The 20,292-nt window shown below is 46.2% G+C and overlaps 1 pseudogene; it reads right to left on the minus strand.

The window, feature by feature from the left end:
• Positions 1-1,706: 1,706 nt before the first annotated feature.
• LOC142050901 (protein ELYS-like) lies at positions 1,707-19,249 on the minus strand (annotated as a pseudogene).
• Between the last annotated feature and the right edge of the window lie 1,043 nt (positions 19,250-20,292).

A 20,292-nucleotide genomic window follows, 5' to 3' on the forward strand; every position in this document is an offset into this window, starting at 1 on the left:
ATTGCCCTCAAGTCCAAATATACCAGAATTGAGGGTGATTTGGCCACACCACCTGTAGGAAAATCATCTGACAGCTACTGGCCTCTTTCCTGCTCTTTATCGTTCTGCCTATTTTTCAGTAAAAGAGGCAGAAACAAAGCAGAAACTGGGCAGCAAGTGGGAAGAGATCACTAGCAAGATGTGTACACCAATAGCTTGATGGTAATCATTGTTTTAGTTTCAGCTCTCTTAAATTCTCTAAACACATTTACCATAATATAAATATATGTATTTTGCATAACAAACATTATCATAACAGAAAAATCTCTCTCTCAACTGGGTTTCTGCTCGTTTCCTACCCATAACTCTCTAACTTTGGCCAATACGCGACTGCTGAAAGGTGCTCTTGGATCCACATTTCCTGCATTAGCTGGTTTTGTTACCGTTGAGAATGGCTTTGGTCTTGCAGCTGTATAGCACAAGGGAAAAACGATCAGCCTTGTGCAATCAAAGCGATGGTTAGTTGTGTGTTATGTTCACCCCCAAAATTACCTCCTCTTGGTCCGGATGAAGGCAGATGGGAAGGCTTGGCTCTCCCTGCAGCCAGCTGCCTCTGACCTCTAGGAAGGGTCTTGCCATGTTGGCCTGAGAGAGAGAATTTCTGGCAACTGCTCTCTGTCTCCAGCGAGGAGCACGATCGTTCTGATGAACAAAAAGCGTAAAGCAAGAAGTTTCACCCCGTATTTTTAGCCAAGCGGAAGGAAGACTAGAATAATAACAGAACCTACAACTTTAAGTTAAAACCATTCCCGCACTCAGCAGAACCTGATTCTGACACGCTTGTCAGCACCCACAAGTTTCACGTGGCCTTTCCCTTGTTTTTCCTGAAACGCCACTGCCCCAGGTGACTGAATCTCCAGGGCAACGGCGGGTTACGTCGGACAAAAGGAAGTGAGGATTAAAATGAGGAAGAGAAAGCTACCTACACACCCCTTCCCCCTGGATGGAAGCTTTCAAATGCAGGACCTAAACCTTCCAAAGCCACCTGGGTAAGTTTGCTGCCCTGGAGAACTATGGTTTCCGGAAAACAGCACATAGATCACAGAACCACAACAGAAGTTCCCATAACACAAAATTTGACCTGCCTATTTGGAGATACAGAAGTTAGGTAAGAATTTTGGTCCAAAAAGTGGTAAAATGAAAGCTGTGGAATTGCAGACCTCACGCTATAACTTGAGGAAATAATAAAAAGAACAACCCGTAATGTAAATGTGCCTGTGGGTTGGCACCCAGAGTTGTGTGCAAGATACCAGAGATGACATACAACACACTCTTCATTCCACAGTGACCCAAACAACTTCCAATCATCCGAACCCTACATAACCTACGTCGCTGAATATCTGAATGGTAGGAGTGGCTGACAGGAAAGATACTTACTTAATCCTCAGACACAAACAAACTGTTCAAAGTGGAGTCAACAACAGCCTGGAACACAGAATTTCCAACTGCACGGGGTAGCTTTGGAGTAGTGACACATTTTGTTCAACTTTTAGGTTCAGCTGTAACGTAAGGTGCAGTGGCTTATTGCAAGTATTTCAAAGAAGGGTGTGATAGAGAAAACAGGATTCTTACTGAGCGCCGTTAAACCGGTTAGTAACCCCTGAGAGAAACTGGCCCACTTGGCAGGACTTTTACGCTTACCGTGAGATGAACGTTCATCGCCTGGGTCAGCTGTGCTGCTGCCGGACTAAAAGAATTTCATGACTCTGTAAAAATTTCTCCAAACACTTCTACGAGAAATAACACATTTTAAAACATATATCATGATCCTGCCTCTTCTCTTGGCAAAGAAGATTTTTTTCTTGCCCACACTTACTTGTTCAGAGTCTGTGAAAGGCAGCTTCAGGAAAGTCTCCCACTAGTTCCATCTCCCGACAGATGTCATACATATCTTTTAATAGCTCTTCCTCCTTTAACTGAGCGGTGTCTTCCTGCAGCAGACCCCAAGCCTCTGCCATGCACCTGTAGTTAATTTTTTGAGATGTAAAGGCGTATTAATAGTATAACTAAAAAGATGCCCCACAATTATTGTGCTCAAAGTTTAAAGGAAACTTAGGGGATTGTGATTTCTAGTGTTTGTTCTCCACCTTTCACAGGATTTCAATGCCAAAATGGTGGCATATATTTCTTTACCTATTGGACAACAGCACAGTGAGGAAAAGCCGCTCTTCACAACTGCTTGAGAATGGTGGCTTCATCACCTGCATGTATCTGAGGGCTCGCCCATGCTCTCCTTGGCACATGAGGGACTGAAGAATTCTCACGTGTTGCCACGACACAGGTTTGACTGTAGCTGGGTGAAAGAGCAGGGCCAGGGAATTCTGCAGAAGGTGGAGATCAGGTTTACTAAGATCACAGAATCCCAGGTTGGAAGGGACCTCAGCGATCATCTAGCCCAACCTTTCGGGGAAGAGCCCAGTCTAGACAAGATGGCCCAGCACCCTGTCCAGACGACTCTTGACGGTGTCCAACGTGGCCGAGTCAACCACGTCCCTGGGGAGATTATTCCAATGGTGACTGTCCTCAGTGCGAAAAATTTCCCTCTGGTGGCCAATCGGAATCTCCCCAAGAGCAACCTGTGGCCATCCCCCTTGTCCTCTCCATGCGACTCCATGTAAAAAGGGAGTCTCCACCTTCTTTGTAGCTACCCCCTAAGTCCTGGTACACGGGGATGAGATCCCCTCTGAGCCTCCTTTTCTCAAGGCTGAACAAACCCAGCTCTCCCAGCCCATCCTCGTATGGCAGCTTCCCAGTCCTCTGATCATCCTGGTGGCCCCTCTCTGGACCCCTACCAGCCTGGCCACATCCTCTTTGTACAGAGGGGATCAGACTGGACACAAAAGCACACACCAAAACTGCTCAAAAGTTTCTTCAGTAAGGGTGAATGTCCTTGATACAGGACAGGTAAATATAAATTCTTTACTATTTGCAGGAAAAAAAAAAAAAAAACAACAGTTAGCCATACAGAAAAAAACCAGAGTCTTTTAAAAGGAGTGATTCACACTTGGCTAGGGTAACCAAATCCCCATAGGCAAACATCACTTCTTATAAATACAAGTTATTCTCCCAGACAGGTTCTATTAAAATTGTGACAGGCAAAGAGCAACCTTCAGCATCAGAAGGAACATGAATTAGATTGAAGAGTCACTTTTGCGGTCTTCTGTCTCAAATCTTGCTGCTAGGATGGTCGCTTGACTATTTAAAGTACCCAAACCACTGCTTTTGAGAAAGTGCTCGACTGCTCTGCTGAGAACAACCTGAACAGATGGCTTTGGCAAGTCACACGTCAAGCATTAACGTTGACTTCTTCATTGTCTTAATCCACTTCCTGTCAAAGCAATTAAAATCAAAATTGCAGATCATCACGTATTGCTGAAGGTGCTGCTGAAGCAGGATTACAAAAGAAGCTTCCCATGTTTTATCACCTGTTATTAGCTAAGCACCAGGGTTTTAAAGTCATTTGCTAGATCATAGCCTTGTACCACAACGTATGCCTAACTAAACTGTCACATGCTTACTTCATAGTCCTTGTGGTCTAGAAGCCAAAATCCTTGAAAAAGCTTAACAAGGCCCGAAGGGATGGCAAAGGCAGCTGCGAAGGAGTCGACGGAAGCTTCTGTTTTGTTCGGAAAGGAATGTATGGTGTCTAGCAGCAAGTAAATTGTCTGATATCAAGTATCTAATTAAGGCTAATAAATTTGCAAGACCAACAATTTATCACAGGAAATAATCACATGAAATAATATTATTCCTATGATTAATAGAATAGGAATAAATAATAAAAGGAAATAAGAATATCATAGTGGTAGGACGCAGAAAATACTCGTGTATTAGTCTTGCCGTTTTATGCTGTTGCAACCTGAAGATAGTCAGGCCCTAACAACAAAATTGCATTCTGAATAAATAACCAGAAAGACAGACTCTCTGATTTCTCTAAGGCATTCAGAAAGGTTGCCTTTCGATATTTAAACAGTTCCGTTGGAAACTCAGGCTCCCTCTTTAGTCACTGGAGCCACCAGCTGGACATTCAAAACACGAGAACGGCCAATGCTTGATTATCAAAGCAAACAAATTCTACAGCTGGTTTTTCCCTCCCTTCCAGCGTACATGAAACAACTGAAATTAGGGTGTCCTTACAGCACAGCTTAGCTCTGAATGATTAAAACTGGATTTAAACCAGTACCTGGATCACTCATCGGCAGTGTCGTTTTCCCTTTCTGACAGCTGTTTTGGGGGGTGTATTCTCATCAGAGAGCTCCGGGGTGCAACAGCTTTTAAAGCCCCTGCTCTCTAGGCTCCCCTCTCGGGTCAGGCAACAAACAACCAAAGCAACACAGTGTATTTCGGCAGCTTAAAAATTCAGTTTCTGCCCAGTGGCTTTTCTCTTCTCTCTCTCTTTATTATTCTGTGTGCCCGCACTTGTAACAGCACAAAAGCAAGCCCTCTTAGCTGTGCTGGAAAATGGATGATTTCAGCAAAATCAGGTCCTGGTAAACCGCTGTCAGAAATCCTTTTGCTCTGAAGCAGCACATTCTAGTGCATCGCTCGAGGAAGCAGCTGTTTGCTACAGGTATGGGTGCTTCAAAAATGAAAAACAGTTTACATTTTGAGAAAATCTAGGGGAGCTTTCTACCTTTAACATTGCTTAGTAAACCTGTTTTCTCACATCAGAAAAGACTTTGCAACAAAACATTTTAAAAATTCCTAAAAAATCCACAGTACAAACAAATAATCAAAGCTTCCTTCTGTGCCCTCATTCTAAACTACATGTTTTCCCTTGCACTGTGTTTGAAGCATAAATTAGAAAATGCATCGAACGCGTAGGTGACAGACATTTCAGACCCCTGATGCGCGTATACTGGAGGTGTAACAGAAATAACTCCAAGGGATTCAATTGCATGTTTGTGGCTTTCTTCAACGCCTTCTAGCAAATAGAGCTCCCGCAGTGCCTGGAATGAAAAGGGAAAAGATTTTTAAAAACTCCTCTCTTTGAGAAATCATTGGCTTTGGGGGAGGGCTGGGCTTGGGCTGGGGTTTGTGGTGGTGGTGGTTGTTTTCAGGGAACACATCACTCACCCGTAAACTAGGAGGTGGGTATTTCCCAGTTCCTCCTTCCTCTCTCCGCCACATCTCCTCAACTTGGTCTCCCAACTGGGAAACCATCCCATCGACCATCAGGCAGTCAGAGTCCCATTTGCCTCTGGAACAAAACGTAGCGAGGATTTGACAGAGGAAAACACTAATTCCAGCCTCGCGGTGTCACAGATTTCCTCCAGCCACAACAAAACCAGCAAAAGCTCCCACGAGCCCAAGAAAGGAACAAACAGACACAGGCATGATCGTGACTTGAAATAGACTGGAAAGAAATTTCTCAGTCAGATGAAAGGTGTTCATTAGATCATAGTGAGCTATTAAAGGAATTCCAAGTACAAATCCTAGAAGCCCCCCTATTAAGGGGAAAGTTGCAGTGACCTTTTAGTTTTCAGGTTTTCTTTTGTGCCGCATTACTTGTAATACAAAGGCAGTGTGAGCAAAGCTACCCCAAATCTCACGCCTCCAGCGGGAGTGTTCCCACACACAGCGGTGAGACCACAGCATGGAAATGTCAGGCTTTGGTCTCAGCACCTCGCTTCTGTTACTGAAAAACAGTCATGGTCACAAAGCTGAGCCCATAGCTGAATTCTGGTATCACCTTAAGCAGCACGTTTGTGTCTCTGCACATGCCACCACAGTGACAGAGGGCTGGCCTGTTAAACACTGCACTCCTCAGAAGCCCATCGCAGGCTCCTGCGGGCTGCGACGCCAGCCTTTCATTTCCCGAGGAGGACGAGCAGAAGCAGCACGCTGGAGGTGGTGCTTCTAAGGAGCCCGTGAGCCTGTACGAGAGTTACCTCAGAAGGAAGCTCAGGAAGAGGAGCTTGAAAGCCAACACCTGACGTAGAGCAGCCTCCACCTGGACTCCTCCTGCAGCACCTTGTTCATGGAGCCACAGCCTGAGCTTCTTTAGGACTTGCTTCAGTTACAGTACAGGTGCCAAATTAAAATCTGCTCTCACCTAACCCAAGGCACATCACCTATATGCCAGGGAGCCAGTCCAGGAAAGGGAGTTCCTGTGAGGAAGGCACTTTTATCCAGTCGCCAGGAGAGCGCTGGCTGTGCCAGCTGCGTGGACCTCTGCCCATCTCCTTCAAGGACACCGCGGTGCTTGGGAGTAGGAGATTTGGGCCAATCCCCTTATCGCCATCTACTACTCGTCAAGGAGAGAGATTATTTTTGGTTTTTAAAACATGCTTTCTTCTGTGTCCAGAACAATTGCTCTGCAAAGGCCGTGCCTTGCTGACCTGGCCGTGGCTGATCCTGTCCTCATCACATGCCCTTTTCCAGTAGTCACAAATCACACAGAATAGCCAGTGAATTACGTGCGCTTCAAAGAAACGATGATACCAACAAAGGGCACTAAGCAGAGGTATATATCAACGTTTTAACCCAGGAAAGTAACCTCTGTGTTCTGCAGAACACGCGCATCACTGAAGTCAAGGCTGTTGCCGGCAAATGCATGAAGCGTAGCAAATGCAGCTGTTGATGGAAAAGCCACTCGCTGCCGCTTCTGAATTTGCAGTGGAACTGTTCTAGAGATTTCCTGCACGTCTTACCTTGATAAACGCTCCAGTTTCTGTCGATGACCCGCGTAGTAGCTCTGAATCAGAGGATAATTGTAGAAAGGTCTAGAGAAACGCATATCATCACCTACAGGCAATAAATAAGTAGTAAGTTAAAGAGGTCATATCACATTTTCAACCTACAGTTTTTGCCTAAAAAGACAGAAGAATACAGAAGCTGAGCATTAAAAGCACAGGCCAGCCTTTGACTTTGAAAGAAGCCAATCCTCCTTCTGCCTTTGCTAAAAGAGACTGAAGACACAGGAGTCAATTCCTTCTTGTCCTAAGTGCCATTTCAAGTTTACAGCTGAGGTAGCATCCAGAACATGTAGTGTCAGCTGAAGTTCACTATAAAGAAAAAAACCCCAATTCTCAAAGGGAATGGGTTTTTAAACATGTCACGTGAGCATGCGTAAGGCAATTAAGGCTGACAATAGAATTTATAACCCATCCAAATGATGAACTATTTCCAAGGTGTATTTTTTCCTCAAACAATCAGTAACAAGTTCAAAACATGCAGGCCGTGCTTTTACTGTAAAGTCAAGCATTCCCGTGTTGGTGCTTTAGGAGTTACTCGTTTAAAATCCCAAGTATTTCAGGCTGTGGGCACAAGCAACTCCTTCACTCAGAGGCTTAGTGCTATTTCTGAGAAACACCCCGGAAAGAAACTGTTGGCATCATTCTACACGACGTAGTTGAAAAAAACCAGTGAAACCTCCATTTCAGCAGCAGAACTTCAGCATCTGCTGTCACTGAACCGGCACGGCTTGGTATTGACGAAGCACTGACAGAACCACGGCTAAGCAGGTGTTCATAGGAGCCACCTACTGCTACAAATGCAGGACAGTTCATGCTTACCTGAGCCCTCGGGCAGGAGACGGGACCAACAGAACCAGAGGATCACTCGTGCATACAAAGCTGTGAGGCTGGTTTCTGCCAGCTTCTTTGTCAAGTCTGCAAAACAGGTAAAAAAAGCTTAAGAGGACTGTTGGTATGCAATTTCTTTTGCTTTGCTTTGTTTTGTTTTTTAATAAAACTCCCCTCATTGCACTAAAGCGAAAGTAGAAAAATAACAGGGTAGAAATCTTTGCCTCCGCATTTTTTTCACTCCGTAACACGTCCTTCTCTGAAGAAAAAACCCACAATCACAAGCAACCCCTACAAAGAAGCAGATTCACTAACAGTTACATAAAAAAAAGGAAAGCCTGAACAGTTAAATCCACTCATGGATAAGACATCTGTTTTTCGCAGAGCAGAGATTTTTACTCTAGCAAAGGGATATTCTCTTTTCTCCTCAATATGCCAAGAACAATTTGTAATAGAAACAGCTACAGAAATTCATGCAACTCACTTCACATGTCACTCATTTATGCTTCCTTTCCTTTTTTAGTAATTTCCAATCCAATATTTGCATCCAATTACGCACTGCTAGCTGACAATCAAAGGGAGTATTTGTCACAGTGCCACATCCCGTTGCTGTAATTTCAAGCCGGGTGCTTGCACAGCTCCTTGCTGAACGCAGCCTCCCCACCCACTCGCACCAGCCCCACAACAAACTCTTGCCCTGAACTCAACGCGCGTTAAGTGGCAGCCCCAACCCCTCCCATTTAAGCCCCTTCTCCCCGCTACATCTGACTTTCTGCCAATCAGCAAAACCAACGGCAGCTCCTCTTTCCACAATTACAGCCCCAGCATCATTCCAAATCTTAATAAAACATACCACAGAGTTAGAAATACTGTGACAAACCTTTTCCAGCCAGCTCGTGGGCTGCTGTTAGAAAACAGTTTAAGACTCTGCTAAGGTTGCTCAAAAGCAACTGGCGGCGCTGAAGAGCCTGTAACCTCTGCGGGTCAGTGGAGCTGCAGGAGCCGTCAAACAGCACAACACCTTTTCACGAGCAAGTATGAAAGCGTCAGCCTGCAGAGCAAGTTCAGAGTCGCAAAGCGCACTTCCAGATCTGCGGGCAAGACCGTCTACCAGCAGATCACTGAATGAGCTCAGCTGGAAAGAATGACTCTAGGTTTGCAGCATGGCTGCACTAGTACTCTCAGATTCGGTCAAATTCGCCTTTTGGATAGATCACTTTGCTCCATGTCCAGTCAAGGGCAAACTCTACATTAGCAGCAGAACTTGGCTGCTCTTTAAAAAAAGAGAACAACAAAGAAATGAATCAAGAATTCCAAACTAAAAAAATATGCAACATGAAAACCACATAAGTAGTATTACCTTTAGATGTCCAAAGCTTAATGCAGCCGGTCAGAAGCCCTACAGAACCTGTCTGGGCAGCAGCTGACAAGACCGCCTCTAACTGCTCCTCCTAAACGTAGCAGACAAAAGAAAAGGAGAATCCCACCTGCTTTCAACATCCCAACCACCAACAGTAAGTGCTTGTTTCTAACTGTGCCCTCACTCGGGCATCACAGGCTGGGCTGCTTGTTGCTGTGAGGAGCACAGGAAACTTTCCCTCTGACATGACAACTTACCAAAGGCTAACTCTGATCTTTAGTCGCATGCCTCTGCTTTATAGTCTCAACTTACTGAGTCCCAATTAACTATTCTCAGCGACGTGCCCTGCTTATACCCACGGCACACGGTGTGCAGAGAAGTTTGCCATCAGGGGTGCATGAAGGGGACAGAACAAACAGAACTCTGCAACCTTTGCATGGAAAGGGCGAAGCCAAGATCAAGCAGCTTTCCAGACTACAAAGACATGAAGCAGTTACGACACCCCAAACATTAAGTTGTCATTTTCTAAAATGACAGAAAAGAAGTGAAACAGTTACGGTCTAATAGGTTTCAGTTTTAGGCACTTCAAACACTGTGTTCTAATGCCGTGGCAATCCTTCAGAAGGGCAAAGCACAGGCAGGCACAGACGTGCACTGTTAAGGAACAGCTCATTGCAGCTGGTTCTGGTACTTCTTCCAGGTGAAATGATCATAGAAACATAGAATCTCAGAACCATTAAGGTTGGAAAAGCCCTCTAGGATCATCAAGTGCAACCATCAACCCAACACTACCATGTCTCCTAAATCATGCCCTCAAGTGCCACGTCTACATGTCTTTTAAATACCTCCAGGGATGGTGAGTCCCCCACCTCCCCGGGCAGCCTCTTCCAATGCCTGACCACTCTTGCAGGGAAGACATTTTTCCCAATATCCCATCAAAACCTCCCCTGACGGGAGCCCTTTCCTCTCGTTCTATCGCTAGTGACCTGGGAGAAGAGGCCAACCCCCACCTCACTACGACCTCCTTTCAGGTAGTTGCAGGGAGCGATAAGGTCTCCCCTCAGCCTCCTCTTCTCCAGGCCAAACAACCCTGGTTGCCTCAACCTCTCCTCGTAAGACCTGCTCTCTAGGCCCTTCACCAGCTTTGGTGCCCTTCTCTGGACACGCTCCGGCGACGCGATGCCCTTCTTGTCCTGAGGGGCCCAAACCTGATCCCGCATCAAATCTTCCTTTTTTGGGGTTTTGATTTTTGTTTCTTTCTTTCATTTTTTAAGCACATTCAAAACTATCTTTCCCTTCTAGGTAAAATCATCAAATTCAGAGCCATTTCTGCACATGAGGACACACACGGGAGATTTCCATCTTTCTCTGAAAGCCGGTGTCAGACAAGGAAACACACCGAGTACGGCTTATGGCGGCAGGCAAAACTCCAAACCGAGCACCTTGTCCCTAATTCTGAAATTTGCCTTGCTGACATTCACAAGCAATCCCTGCTCAAATGCCTAACCAGTCTCTGAATGAGAGAGTCACAATTCAGCAAAGGGTATTAAAAGTATTGAAAGACTTCTTCCTTTCCCAGTTGTTTCCAAAGTGGAGCTGACATCAGATCAATAAATGGGAAACCTCTGAAGGAGGGGGGTGAAGTCACTGCGGTGGGATAAAGCAGAGAGAAGGTGGTGGGTGTCACGAGCTAAAGGTGACTGAGCGTTGCAGCAACAAGAGGGCAGTCCAAGAGGAGTCAATCGGGCGACTGCAGCACAAGGCAAAGGCTACAGAGGTGAAGATCTGCTTTGAGAGGCTGCAGCAAAGCCAACCGATGAAGGGAAAATGCAGGGAAGTGGTGAGGAAGTCATCAGGTAGAGCTGCCAAGGGTAATGTTTGCTGCAGCCCACGTCCTTGGAAGCAAATGATCACGGAGAGTGCAGCAAGTGGCTGTCGGCAACAGCTCGCATCCGAGTGAGACACCCCCATCGTCAGCTCCTGCACGGAACCTCATGCTTTGAGACACTGACAGGGGGAAGGTTCTTCTGAGGGAACGATGCTTCCTTTTCTCCAGTCTGCCCTCCTTTTCCCAGCTCATCAGGGATCAAAACCCAAACTCAGGACCACGCAGGCAGTTGCACTCATCGATGAGAGAGAAGGAACAGCTTTCCCCGACTTTCTCTTCCTGCTCCTAGAGCAGCGCTGCCTTCCTTTCTAGACATTCAGGCCCTGATCCTGCTTCAATGGGAGGCAACGGTGGGTTTACTCCCAAGAGGGGACCTCAAACATCACCATTTGCATAAAACTGGCAGGGTACAATTGCAGTTACACGTGTGGATGGGCAGGAGCAGCATAAAATGGTCTCTGACTCTAAAAGCAGCGCCATAGAAAGCTTAGGAAAGGTCCATCCCTTGACATTCTCAATAAAGATACAGTAAAAGCTCACCTCCTTCTGGAAGCCGCTGCAAGTCATATGAACAACTCCAGAGCTCAGCAAGCACGTGCCATCTGCAGAGACAACGAACGCTGGACAACATTCCATACTCTCACCGTGATGGAAGCACCAGTTCACCTTTTTTTCATCACAACCTCTGGAAAGGTACAACCAAGCACCCATTTTCTTCGTCACATCACTTACAACCTCTTTTAGAAAAGTGATGACCGAGTGTAGAAATTTTACCTCCGGGGCTATCGAGGTGCTGCGCTTTGAGCTTCAGCCCAGAGTCACTTCATTTGATCACCAGCACCAATTCACGGGCTGCGTTACAGAAGCACCCAACCCCCAGACTCAGCTGCCTGTCAGACGGGTGTCACAACAGCACACACTTGGTCAGTACAATGTGATCAGAGGTGGCAGGTGTGAGCTGGGGTTTTTCGGTTTGGTTGCGTTTTTGTGTGACAAAGAGTGAACAGGAGAACCAATAAATGGCATTTGAGCTCGGTTTAAGCTTATCACTATTCAAAACAGTGAAATACCTACCAAAATTATAGGTGCTTGGGTGAAAACACAGCTCAGGTAGTGGGTAAGAAGGAGGAACTCTCCAGCTTAGGCTGCGCTCCTGCACCACAACATCCAGAAGGAGGTTTGGGGCAGTCGTGCTTGTCACAGCGTCCAGTGACCACAGTGCAACATAGGGGCAGTCCTGAAGGGATTCTTCTGGCCTGAAAGAAAACAAGTGCAGAAGCTAAACGCCGACTTCCCAATGAATTATGGGGAGGGATACTGAAAACAGCTTCATAAAAATCTACCTTAGTGAGCCTGGCATTTGAGCCTGATACCAGCAGTCAAAGTCAAATACACCCAAATAAGTAGATGGTTTTCCCTGGCCACGTGTATTCACTTGCCAGCTGAAGACTGAGACACTGGTGCCAGGAGATATGACTGGAAAAGACAAGACGTTGCTTCTTAGTGGGAGAAAATACAATCCATCTGACATTTTTAAAACACCACTTTCTATTTTGGCTTCATTCTGTTACATCATTCATGAGAAACAACACTTTGCTAAGAATCATTTTAAACATTTACACCATAGCAAACAGCTCTGTGATAGGTTTCAGTCATACTGGCCCCTTTTCGAGTTCAGATTGTACCCGTCCTAAGCCAAATCAAGCACACAATTCTTAGCTAATCAAGTTTTCCATACAGTAAGAGTTGATCAAGAGGATTAGCAAAAAAGAAACCAAACAAATCCCCACAAGTTAGCCTACACAGATATTGAAGACTTTCAGACTGTGGGTATAGAACAGCATTCATTGCTTAGATTCCAAAACCATTTCGTTTAGAGTCACCAAACACGGACATCAGGAACAAACCTTCATCAACGCTGTCTTCTCTGTCTGAGTGGGTGGGAAAGGTTTCTACAGCCCGACAGCTGACTAACTTGGCCTTGCTGCCCTGCCCTCTCAAGGGAAAGGCTCCGCCCGTCAGATCCAACCTGTTCTTTTCAACACAGGATGCCAAACGCTGCGGAAAAAATCACAGGAGAGAGAAGGGTCATTCTGAGATAAAAGCAGACATTACACCTCAGTAGGAAAGAACGTCTGTGTCTAATAGAACACGCGTATTGTTCTCTAGCTCTCCCAGGCGCTTAATCTGATGGCAAAGAGAAACTACACCTGACACGCAAGAGAACTAAGTGTCAAACCGTAATGGGTAAGTTTGGCCGTAAAAGCTTTGCACATTTTCAGAACTGAGCATTTCCCTCCCATTATTGGTTCTAAATGTGTTTTGCAGAATTCCTTGCAACATCAAGGTTTCTTCACAAACCTACATATCTACCTACAGAGAGAGATCTGAAATAATGCAATACATAGGCATGCAAAGCGCTTTGCTCCGTGACTTGATTACAGAACTGATGAACTTAGAGAAGTCACGGCATTCCAGCAGCCAAAGCTCTCTTGCGAGGCATTACCTACAGGCACACACCGCTAGAGTGAAAGCGCATCCCTCGGGAGCAGCCATGAGAACGTCTTACTGATTCACAGTCTCCTCTCAAACCACGTCAGCTCCTGCCAGCTCCTCCTCTCACCTCGTCAGGGACCGATGGGTGAAAGATCCCTCCCTGCCTTCACCAAGTGCAGCCAACAGCAAAACAACCCGGCGGACATGGCATGCACGTGGACAAGGCGTTTAGCGGCACGAATTACTACAGAGTCAGCAAACTAATCTGCGACCTACAGAAACTCCAGCAGGATTGTGTTGAAACTCTGAGACCACCAATTTCTAAGCCGGCATTAACAGAAATACTGTCTTTCCAAATACAGCAGTTGGTCAAATGATCTACCGTATGACACATGGGTGTGTGGATTGTGGGCAAACAGTAGCTCTACAGTTAAAAACCAAGATTCTAATTTCCTTAGTCATCTCTGAATTTTCATGGCAAATATGACCCCTGCCAACTTCACTGATACTCCCTTAGAGATAAGGACTCTCTCCATCCTTTCACGCATGTGCACGTCTTACCTCATACAGGACTTGTCCTGAAGCCAAGCGCCTGCTGGCAGCGAACGCTAACTGCAACAGATGTAAACTCAGAGCATCGCCTTCACTGGAAAAGGCATAAATTATGACATTTGGTTACAAAGCTGCTTTATACTCCTCGTTATCCTTTCCTTAGATCTAGGCTGAGGTTTCCTTCATAGCACTGTCTCGCTGAAAAGAAAAACAGCCCTTCCCAAAGCATGACAGTTGGTCACATTTAGCCGCTAAAACACAACGGAGGACATTTGGACACTAACAGCTTCTGGGGCAAAGGCTAACCACACAGCCTGAAAGCTTTCAGATGTTATGTGGACTAAAAACGGTTGGGAACAGCTCTTCATAGTGAAGAGTTCTCAGTCAAAACTGCTTTACAGTCAAAGTGAAAAAGATTGCCACTCTATGGGCAGCTGAGCTGAGTAAATAGCTTGCTGATGCTGAGAGGGTGAGATCTTCCTTCCCTTCCCTTCCCACCAGAGCTCCAGTCCCTCTCCTGCACACACGGCACCTTCCACACCCTCGTTTCAGTCATTAGCCCAGCAGGAAACCACCGACTTGGCTGCTGAACACCTTCCCTGCCAGGCGAGCTGAGCTGGCTCACCAAGGCTCAAGCTGGCACCAGGGAACCGGCCATGCTGTCACCTCCTCCTTTAGGGGCAGCAGGCTGGTGGATCGGCACCGTTAGTGCTCTGGAGCTGCAGCCTCGGCTGCTTTTCAAGGCATTTTAATATCACGGCGTGAATATCAAGCAAACCATGAAGCAGTCATCAGGAAACAAAGGAAATCTTTTAAGAATGCCAGCACAAAAATATGGCCCCTGTCGCTTTGCCTCCTTTCAGCAGGGAGGAACTAGGAGGTCCCTCTTCATCTCTGCTCCATCCTGTACAAATCGCACCGTAAGCTCCTTCCATAGCTGAGAGAATCTCCTGCACAGCCAAATAAACCAAACAAATACACCTGTCTCAACTCTATGTGAGAAAATACTAAAAAAAAATTCAGCGGCTTAGAGTAAGTTTTTATTCACCTTTCTTGCGTCGACTGAGCAGCCCACAAGGAGCAACAATTGCGAGGACCATTCTCAGGCTCTTGGAAAGTAACGGCGCAGACAGGAATCCTTCCTCCTTCAAGCCGCGAGTGGTGCCTGCAGGTTTAAAAAAAAAAAAACAAAAAAAAAAACAAAGAGAAAGAAAGGAGGTGAGCGACTGGCCCTGCTGTTTGTAGAAGGGGAGAAGCATCTTCTGAGCAAAGAGCCCCTGACGTGCTTCTCCTCAAAGCACAGAAGGTCACACTCCCGTCTCAAACAAGGGAGCCAAAGAAGCGACTGCTTTTGATGCAACAGCCACGAGGTGAGGAAATTACTGTCCATCACGGGTAATAACCTGGCTTTATCTCCTCTGCCTGCGGAGGAGGAGCAGGAAGGATTCCTTCAGCTGCCAGGCTAAAGATTGTTCCTACTGTTGTCGCCTGCTTCAATATTGAACTGAAAATGCAGCGTCTCTTCTGCACAAGCTGAAAACAGCGCCAAACACAAGTAGTATCTTGTTTCTTTACTTGGGCTATGGAAAGCATTTCTCCTCCAGACTTCGGAACCTTCCTTGCCCCTTCACAATCTAGTCTTGCCACCTCACTTACTCTCCACTCTCTGTTTATGCCTCCAGTAGTTCCCGCTGAGTCACTGCAGATTTGCTTCAGTGAATCCTTCTCTGAATTGGGTCAAATATTTCAAGCCAGATTGCTCTTTGGCAGATTTGTAATCATCTCTCTAATTTCTCTGTTGCTTATCAACTGACGTGACCCTTATCCTCATCTCCAAGTCTTCCAAGCAGACTTTCATTCACAGGCAGCGCAGCCTTGGCATGGGTCAATCCCCTCTTTTGGTCAAGGCTGAAATGTGGGAGGGAATGTCTTTTCAGGCACCGAGCAGCTCTTGATCTTTCATGTCTCACTCGTTTTTTACCTAAAAAACGAGTCTTAAAGAGTCTTATCACCAAAACCCCATCATTAACCTACTTCAGCCTTTCAACGTATGCCCTCATTGCAGGAGCTGGTTCTGAGAAATAACGTCTAAAACCTCTTTCATTGAAACACACCCATTTCCTGCTGTCACTGACTACTACCGACAGAACGAACTGCCTTACAGAGGCAGCTCTCTCACGTCGTAACTGCCTGACAGACCCCAAAGAAGCGACCTTTCCGCAGTTCCTCAGCCCACGGGCACAATAAGGCAAACAATCCCAGCCGGCTGGGGAGAAGGCGGCCCACTGAATCCATGTCTGACTCAGTGGTTACTTCAGAAGGGGATTCCTACACAGGCCAAGATTACACTGCACAGTTCCGTCCCTGAAAAAGGGCTCTTTAAATTAACACACTTCCTCCTCAAGCAAAGCCTGGAGAGCCCTGCACCTCCAGGCGTGACCCAGTGCAAAGGGCAACTTACTCCCGCTGCAGAGTTTTCACATCCCACAGTGACAGGCAGCCGTCGGAAAAACCCACGGCGAGCTGGTTGCTTCTGCTGATGTAGCGCAGGGTCGATATTGCTGTTCCTGAAGGGCTTTGCAGTTGAAAGCAGAGATGTCTCCCTTCCCCGGTCACCATTTCTCTTCTTAGTGGAACTCCAGCAGCAATTCTAGCGGCAACTGTTAGACCTGCACGCACAAAACCACACGCTAAATGAAGGTGTTATGCCACTTCGGTTGCATCTGAAACACGGACGTGACAACATGTATAATCTAATCCTACCGTCCCCGGCAAAATACCCATTTGTGAAACACTTGCTTTGCTCTTTCCATTTTGCATGTGCTCAGAGAACATAAGAGCTCTCGCACTGCACAGGTATTCTCTCTCCTATTTCAAAACCAGGTAAAAGCGCAACCTTCATAGGCAAATTCTTCCTGGACCCTGCACATCAGGAGTTTGGGCCTCATGATGAAGTTACCTGAAGTGGCATTAACTCCTGAGGCCACTCTTGTAAGCGCAAGAACAGTGAATGCAATCCGAATACGCAGATTAGAGGTTTCATTCATCCAAACGCAGGGATTTTGATAAGGCATATTTACTTTAAAAAACAAGCCTAAACTTTGCCCCAAGTCAATGAACAGAAGCAGAAGAACGTTCCCAAGACAGAGGGCACGTCCGACACTCCTTCCTATCCGGCAGCTGCAGCTTACCCGATGGCTCATTTTCCCTCTGGCTGCAAGATGGATCATCCAAACCAAGGTCCACCACAAGTAGATGACCAACATCTGTCACCACCGCTGCCGCTCCACAGAACCGTTGCAGAGCCCGGTGTAGATGCCAAGGCCTCACGCTGCCGCCTCCAGGACTAGTTATGGGCTCTATAGCAGTTACCTACGGGAAACCTGCAAGTTAATATTTAAGCTGTTTGACAAGCTAAATAGAAATCTCTGAAAATTGAAGCCAGAATTAGGAATATAAGACTTAAAAACACAGCATTATTTCCAGTTATATCAAGAAGAAAGAAAGAAAGAAAAAAAGCCCTCTACAAACATCCGTTACTGCCTTGCGTTTACTAGAATTCCTGCAGTTATTTCACTGAGTTCACACAGACTGCAATGGCGCAGTCTATTATTACAGCTTACCAATTTCCATTTCCTGCAGTTTTCAAAGCCTTTTTGTGCAAGTGGAGAATGAGGTAACTACGTGCTCTGCCGTAAAACCAGAGAACTTGTTTTACTCTCAGCAAACTCACAGGGTAACGGTACCGTTAACCCCACCATTTCACACCAAGGTGCTCTCGACTGGACACCCTGCAGCGACAGTGTGGTGACGCAATAGAGAAAATAGACTTCCTAACAAAGAGACACTCCAAAGCTGCTCCTGAAACAGCGTTATGCAGCACCTGACAGTGTTTCCCCCATTAAAAAGCACCTACCCTTCCTGGCAGAACAACTGCTGTAACCACGCTCGATGTCCCCAGGTCATACAGGCAGAGAACACTTCCCTCTGCTTCTCTCAAGCCAACCAGCAGCCCCGTTCCCGTCTGCCAGGAAACCTCCTTCACCACGCGGATGGTGGGAGGCTGCTCACGGGCTCCACTGAAACGGTATGCAGAGAGCCCCTCTCCTGTCACAGCGCTCACGACCTCCAGCTGAGGGCCACACGCCAGCCAGGCCAGGCCACCTCTCCCTGGAAGAGCAGGGAAAGCTGGCTAAAGGAAACTCCCAAGAGAGGATTGAAAACATCTGGAAAATCACAGTCACTGCCCCTTTTCCTCAATAGAGGTGCCTCACAGAGGGAGACAGACTTACCGAATTCTGGTCAGTCATTGAAAATCACCCACTGAACCCTCAAGCAATACATCTTCAAATGAACCACCTTATGATTTTGCATTTGTGCTTGTCATTCCTGCACTGAAGAGTTCTGCTTGTTTGGGATAAGGATTACAATATGTTGATCTCTCGTCTTTATACCATATCCAGCTTGGGTTTGCTAGAAACCATCTAAATACCTATGGGAATACAACTCCTAAAGCATACTTCAAACAGAGCAAACCTCAGCCAATTCTTTTCTACTTTACTAACTTTGCTTGACACACGCCTACTTTGGGCAGGAATTTGGACTTCAACAAGGAGTTACCTCAAAATGGGCACTGTGGGAGCCAATTTCAACTTTCACACACACTGATCACAGAGAAAATTTAGCACATTTAGTTTCACTGAACTACTTCCAACACAAAGGGAGTATTAACTCAGTTACTGCACTTACAGTCACACAGAGGGATTCTACGTGGTCTCAGCAGAAGCCTGGACGGCCAGACAGGCACCCGGCGCTACCTTCCCATCACCTACAAAGTCAGCTACCTCATCTGCTCAGCCACTCTCAGCACCTCTCACGGGACACTCCTCTGCATCCTATTCAATGCTCTGCAAACCTGGCTGCAGCGCCTAACAGGGCTTTCCTCTTCCTTCTCTTTGTATTCAGGCTTTTCTGAAAACTGCCCTTCATTCAATCAGAAATTGAGGAGGGCTCACTGACTTGCGCCTGTTATTTTAATGGCTCAGGATTGGCGCCGGCTGTTGTCATTTCAAAGTTTAACTCCACTAATGTTTTAATGTTAACATTTTTCATGGTTTTTTTCATAGTTCACCCTTTCTGTTCTCTCAAAACGTGAGGCACCTGAGCAGCACCAACCTGACACAGCTGATGCTGTGACCCCGTGCCTCAGGTCACCTCCAGGCAGTAACAACTTCACAGCAAGGGCCACTTTCAAGGAAAAGGCTCACCTCTGCAGAACTGCCCGCGCAGCACAGACCCTCGGGTGGTCTCATCTTCCCCAAGAGCCTGAATGGTCACCTCGGGAAACTGCAGCAGGCTGCTCATTACCTGAGCCACGAGGTCTCGCATTCTTCACTCTAAATAAAGAAAAACATGCAAAAAGAGACTCCTGACAGCCAGAGACATTTCTGAGATTGACAGAAGTTTCATCAGGTTGCCCTGAATAATCTCCCGTCCACCTCCTGCAGCTCTTCTTCTGAACAAAACGGCGCTCAGGGCAGCTTTGGATCTCACAGCAGAGCAAAGGGAGAATCCTTTGCTTTTCTGATGCCTACGAGGTCACCAACAAAAAGGACGCAGGGGTATTGACAAGATAAATAACAGGGAAAAAAGCCCAGGACACTGAAGTCAAGTCTACTCACACAGGTTAGTACGATGCGATCTGAGAAAAATCATCTTTTCAAAAGCTTCTCAGTAATAGGGAGAAGTTTCCATTTGTCCCTTTCCTTGATTTCATACTTTATTCTTTATTGTCCATTGACTTCTAGTAGATTTCATGCATCGTTTGTGTCTTGTTCACTTTTGGCATGTGTATTTTGAACAACGTTCTTAAGGACCTTCATTCTCTAAACTCTTCCACAAAACGTACTCTTGATATTTTCACGTTACAAGCAATACAGACTTTCATAGCTCATCAGTTACACAGCAGTTTTCCATACACTTATGATGGAAACATAACACAGCACGGATTTTTTTTTTCTACAATTAAAGCCTCATATTCCTTATTCCAGTCCTTTCCTTCCTATTGCCTGTCCTTACCACTCCTCTGCAGGATTTCACAAACATTTCTAGGCCTTTCAGACACTTCCCACACTTCTGGAGGTGCTCCACAAAGAGTTCATGTTTCCGTACATCAAGAGAGATTTTTGTTGTGGAAAAACTGAAAAGCTGAAGGGATTTACAAGGTTAAACAGGCACCTTAATAAGAGATACACTCTGGTTTCTCTCCAGGTCTTATCAATCTTTCTCTATTCCCGACACGGGGAAAGACAAACTCCTTCAAGTAACTGTGTTTTGCAGGCTCTGAAATGGTTCCTGAAAACGCCTCCCGAAGACAAGGCAGATTTAATCACCCCGTTCAAATGGCACTGCTTTCTTCACGGCGTCTCAAA

The sequence above is a fragment of the Phalacrocorax aristotelis genome, unplaced genomic scaffold (assembly GCF_949628215.1).
Source record: "Phalacrocorax aristotelis unplaced genomic scaffold, bGulAri2.1 scaffold_45, whole genome shotgun sequence".
Taxonomy (NCBI): domain Eukaryota; kingdom Metazoa; phylum Chordata; class Aves; order Suliformes; family Phalacrocoracidae; genus Phalacrocorax; species Phalacrocorax aristotelis.